Raw genomic sequence first — 6,291 nt, 5'->3', positions numbered from 1 at the left:
AGCTACAAGCTCACATCGCATCACAAATGAGCTTGTATATCTGCTTTTTAATTCGGCATGCATTGTGCAAAGTTATGTTGTGCTTCGTTTAGAAGACCCTCTCATTCTGACTAACGGATAATTACCACTGAAATTACAAAATATTAAATCACAGGAATGGACGACGTTTAAGTTTCATAGTTGTGTTTGAAAGATTTTGAAGGTTTTTTTATTTCTTTAAATACAAACCAAGTTTCAGCCAACATTGACGACAGGGTTGCATCCAAGTAAGACAAACAACATTCCTTCTATACATGCAACAACTTGTGCAACGGTCTTAAGCTGCGCACTTCTTAAGCTCTGCGCAGCTTAAATTCCGAGTTTTTAGACAGCTGGTGGATGGAAAAGAAGCTCCACCTCCGCAGACTTTTTGCGCGGAGGAGAGCGTTTCCGGGAATCTGGCCGTCGCGCAAAAAGTCTGCGGAGGTGGAGCTTCTTTTCCATCCACCAGCTGTCTAAAAACTCAGAATTTAAGCTGCGCGCAGCTGAGAACGTGCGCAGCTCTTTCGATAGTGTGGCAGCACCTATACAAGTACACAGCAGTACAATGTCTCCACCCGACCTCGATGTGCAGCTGACGGATGGTAAAATGGTGTATTTATATATATATAGGCTATAGCGGATAAAAGCATTTTGGTTAATGTCGAGGCTCTTGACGGCCTGGGGGCATGTTTGTGTGCGTGCGTGCGCGCGTGTGTTGTGTGTTGGAGAACATGTGAGGGTACCTACCCTAGGGGACACGGGGAGAACATGTGAGGGTACCTACCCTAGGGAACACGGGGAGAACATGTGAGGGTACCTACCCTAGGTTACACGGGGAGAACATGTGAGGGTGCCTACCCTATAGGGGACACGTGGAGAACATGTGAGGGTACCTACCCTAGGGGACACGGAGAGAACATGTGAGGGTACCTACCCTAGGGAACACGGGGAGAACATGTGAGGGTACCTACCCTAGTGGACACGGGGAGAACATGCAAACTCCACACAGAAAGGCCCTTTTGCCAAGCCCGCCTCGGGTATGGGCACTGATGATGTGGAGGAGAGAACCCAAACCCAGGACCTTCTAGCTGTGAGGCGACAGCGCTACCGACTGTGCCACCGTGCCACAGGCAAAGTTGTATTCTAGATGTGAGCTGTTACTGCATGGCCAAAGAGCTGTAGTCATTCAGAGATACGTTAAATACAAGGTGAAAGAAAAATGCTAGCTGCTGCCAGCCACTCAAAGATTCATTCACAGGCACAGCATGCACTGATCAAGCTTGTGCCTGGAACAAATCCACCTGGAAAGAATGTGATGCCTAGCTGAGAACGTTGGAGGGCCAGACCACAGGGTGGGGACCTCTGGTTGGCCTGAGAACGTTGGAGGGCCAGACCACAGGGAGGGGACCTCTGGTTGGCCTGAGAACGTTGGAGGGCCAGACCACAGGGAGGGGACCTCTGGTTGGCCTGAGAACGTTGGAGGGCCAGACCACAGGGAGGGGACCTCTGGTTGGCCTGAGAACGTTGGAGGGCCAGACCACACAGGGAGGGGACCTCTGGTTGGCTTGAGAACGTTGGAGGGCCAGACCACAGGGAGGGGACCTCTGGTTGGCCTGAGAACGTTGGAGGGCCAGACCACAGGGAGGGGACCTCTGGTTGGCCTGAGAACGTTGGAGGGTCAGACCACAGGGAGGGGACCTCTGGTTGGCCTGAGAACGTTGGAGGGTCAGACCACAGGGTGGGGACCTCTGGTTGGCTTGAGAACGTTGGAGGGCCAGACCACACAGGGAGGGGACCTCTGGTTGGCCTGAGAACGTTGGAGGGCCAGACCACACAGGGAGGGGACCTCTGGTTGGCCTGAGAACGTTGGAGGGCCAGACCACACAGGGAGGGGACCTCTGGTTGGCCTGAGAACGTTGGAGGGCCAGACCACACAGGGAGGGGACCTCTGGTTGGCCTGAGAACGTTGGAGGGCCAGACCACACAGGGAGGGGACCTCTGGTTGGCCTGAGAACGTTGGAGGGCCAGACCACACAGGGAGGGGACCTCTGGTTGGCCTGAGAACGTTGGAGGGCCAGACCACAGGGAGGGGACCTCTGGTTGGCCTGAGAACGTTGGAGGGCCAGACCACACAGGGAGGGGACCTCTGGTTGGCCTGAGAACGTTGGAGGGCCAGACCACACAGGGAGGGGACCTCTGGTTGGCCTGAGAACGTTGGAGGGTCAGACCACAGGGTGGGGACCTCTGGTTGGCTTGAGAACGTTGGAGGGCCAGACCACACAGGGAGGGGACCTCTGGTTGGCCTGAGAACGTTGGAGGGCCAGACCACACAGGGAGGGGACCTCTGGTTGGCCTGAGAACGTTGGAGGGCCAGACCACACAGGGAGGGGACCTCTGGTTGGCCTGAGAACGTTGGAGGGCCAGACCACACAGGGAGGGGACCTCTGGTTGGCCTGAGAACGTTGGAGGGCCAGACCACACAGGGAGGGGACCTCTGGTTGGCCTGAGAACGTTGGAGGGCCAGACCACACAGGGAGGGGACCTCTGGTTGGCCTGAGAACGTTGGAGGGCCAGACCACAGGGAGGGGACCTCTGGTTGGCCTCAGAACGTTGGAGGGCCAGACCACACAGGGAGGGGACCTCTGGTTGGCCTGAGAACGTTGGAGGGCCAGACCACAGGGAGGGGACCTCTGGTTGGCCTCAGAACGTTGGAGGGCCAGACCACAGGGAGGGGACCTCTGGTTGGCCTGAGAACGTTGGAGGGCCAGACCACAGGGAGGGGACCTCTGGTTGGCCTGAGAACGTTGGAGGGCCAGACCACACAGGGAGGGGACCTCTGGTTGGCCTGAGAACGTTGGAGGGCCAGACCACAGGGAGGGGACCTCTGGTTGGCCTGAGAACGTTGGAGGGCCAGACCACAGGGAGGGGACCTCTGGTTGGCCTGAGAACGGGGGGACCTCTGAAAAGCATGACAATCACAAATTAACCCATTTAGGCCTGACCTCAAAATTTAAAAAAAATCTTCTAAATCCTCCAGTTTTCTGAAATAAACATAACATAATGCTAACACCAAAAGGGGTTCCCGCCCAAAATTGGTTAAGCATTCGAGGCAGATGAAGTTGTCATTCAGCACTTTACCTCAGGGCGGCGGTGGCTCAGGGGTAGAGTGGCCGGATGGTAACCGCACGGTTGCCAGTTCGAACCCTGTGGGCTACCCCCAGAGTTAGTGTCGAAGTGTCCTTGAGCAAGACTCTGAACCCCCTAAGTGCTCCTGATGCGCTGGTTGGTGCCCTGCAAGGTTTCCGCCGCCATCGGTGTGTGAATGTGGATAAAGGCGCTATATAAATGCACCATTTACCTCCCCTGAGATAGGCTCCTTTTATACCACCTTTTGACTGCAGTCACAAAATAATGCAAATATGATAATAACTGCCCAAAATGTAAACAGTATAAAAATGTCGTTTTTGAAAGATATGTCAACTGTGGGAAAAGGGAGACATTAGCTATAAGAAACAAAGGGCAATTTGGGAACAGTGTACATGCAGTTTCCCTCGGAACATATTATACAAATATAATTTAGCTGGTAAACGTATCCACTGTGGAAGATGATCAAAACATCTGTCACGAATACCAGTGGCGTGCACAGACATTTAGAGGGGCAGGTGCTCAAGTTAAAAAAGGGCACCTTGTGCAGTGCGTGGAACCGGCCGGTTGCCTTAATCCATTTTGGGCGGGAACCCCTTTTGGTGTTAGCATTATGTTATGCTTTAGCTATTGAAAAATAGCAGATCTACAAGCTCATAGCGCGCCACCGAGTGGCGCGCTATGAGCTTGTAGGTCTGCTATTTTGGAAAAATCAAAAAAAAAAAGAGAAAAACAAGTTTTTGTTTCTTTTTTTTTTCAAAAGGGCACATTGCCAAAAGGGCAGGGGTGCTCTAGCACCCCCTAGTGTCTATCTGTGCACGCCACTGCGAATACAAACCGATATGCTGCCGAGCAAAGAGCAGACAGCAGGGATTTTGTTCATGAAAAATGGCCTTTTCCATGAATAACGAACCTGCATCTGAACGAAGATGATGTGCGAGTATTTCCTTTGCATACATCTACTGTGGAATACAAATACAATTAACCCATTTAGGCCCGAGTTAAAAACATTCACTTTGAAAGAATATATATTCAAAGATTTGCGCCACATTTTTTACGATTTTTCAAAAATAGCAGACCTACAAGCTCGTAGCGCGCCACCCGGTGGCGCGCTATGAGCTTGTAGATCTGCTATTTTTCAATAGCTAAATAGCTAAAAGTATAACATAATGCTTTAAAACACCAAAAGGGGTTCCCGCACAAAATGGGTTATATATATATATATATATATATAATCTCAATTTAGAGAAGAAATTAAGAAACCACATTTGCACTTTGAACAAAAAGCTTAGATCCAAAAAAACAGGACATTTAAAACGAGCCACACTTTTATATCATTTTTTTTTCATAAACGCTTTAACAAATACAGCTTTTCCACCAACAAGATGAACAACAAATGTGACACAATAATGAACCGGCAATGTTTTATGTTACAATTACAACTCATACCAGTCTTCTATAGAGCGTCGCAGTCCCGCCCCCTTTCATGACAACGCCAGGCCCAGTCCCGCCCCCTTTCATGACGACGCCAGGCCCAGTCCCGCCCTCTTTCATGACGACGCCAGGCCCAGTCCCGCCCCCTTTCATGACAACGCCAGGCACAGTCCCGCCCCCATTTTTCCCATAGAAATTTCAAAACGTATTTATTTAAAGACCTTTTAAGCGTCGTACAAAGCCAACTCTTGTCGTGACAAATCATGACAACAAACACAATATTTTGGACCAAACAAATAATTACAAAGAAGAAAAACAAAAAAACCTGTAACCTGCCGTTTTCTTCTTCTTTCTAATTATTTGTTCAGCCCAACATTTTTTGTTTGTTATCATGATTTGTCACGACAAGAGTTGTCTTTGTCCGCGCGGTAAACGTCTTTAAATAAATACTTTCTGAAAAGTCTATGAGGAAAATGAACGGGGATTTCTTTTCCGGGTCTCTCGAGGGGGGCGGGACTGCGACGCTCTATAGGAGTGGCGGCGGCGGTGGCTCAGGGGGTAGAGCGGCCGGACGGTTCCCGGTTTGATCCCTGTGGGCTCCCCCAGAGTCAGTGTCGAAGTGTCCTTGAGCAAGACTCTGAACCCCTCTTTGCTCCTGATGTGACGGTTGTGCTGGCTGTCCTCCCAGCATGCTTCACACATTACAGCTCATCAGTGGCGTGCACAGACATTTAGAGGGGCAGGTGCTCAAGTTAAAAAAGGGCACCTTGTGCAGCGCGTGGAACCGGCCGGTTGCCTTAATCCATTTTGGGCAGGAACCCCTTTTGGTGTTAGCATTATGTTATGCTTTAGCTATTGAAAAATAGCAGATCTACAAGCTCATAGAGCTTGTAGGTCTGCTATTTTTTTCAAAAGGGCACATTGCCAAAAGGGCAGGGGGTGCTCTAGCACCCCCTAGTGTCTATCTGTGCACGCCACTGCAGCTCATTGTAGGCCTACCCCCCCCGATGAAAAGAACACAATGAAATGTGTGTAGAATATGCTACGTATGAATGTACAACCCGTTTAGACCCGAGCTCCATTCTACAAAATGTCTTCGAAATCCTGACAGTTTTCTGAAAACCCCCATGTTTATAATGTCAGTGGTTCTCAAACATTTTCATGTCAAGGACCCTCAAAAAGGTATTTGAAAATGTATTTGGCCGCAGACCACCATGCACCGAGTGCCGCGCTATGAGCTAGCAGACCACCATGGACCGAGTGCCGCGCTATGAGCTAGCAGACCACCATGCACCGAGTGCCGCGCTATGAGCTAGCAGACCACCATGCACCGAGTGCCGCGCTATGAGCTAGCTCAGACCACCATGCACCGAGTGCCGCGCTATGAGCTAGCAGACCACCATGCACCGAGTGCCGCGCTATGAGCTAGCAGACCACCATGCACCGAGTGCCGCGCTATGAGCTAGCAGACCACCATGCACCGAGTGCCGCGCTATGAGCTAGCAGACCACCATGCACCGAGTGCCGCGCTATGAGCTAGCAGACCACCATGCACCGAGTGCCGCGCTATGAGCTAGCAGACCACCAGGCACCGAGTGCCGCGCTATGAGCTAGCAGACCACCATGCACCGAGTGCCGCGCTATGAGCTAGCAGACCACCATGCACCGAGTGCCGCGCTATGAGCTAGCAGA

The sequence above is a fragment of the Electrona antarctica genome (assembly GCF_951216825.1).
Source record: "Electrona antarctica genome assembly, contig: scaffold_49, whole genome shotgun sequence".
Taxonomy (NCBI): domain Eukaryota; kingdom Metazoa; phylum Chordata; class Actinopteri; order Myctophiformes; family Myctophidae; genus Electrona; species Electrona antarctica.
The sequence above is the reverse complement of the archived record's forward strand: the minus strand, read 5'-3'. Positions refer to the sequence as shown.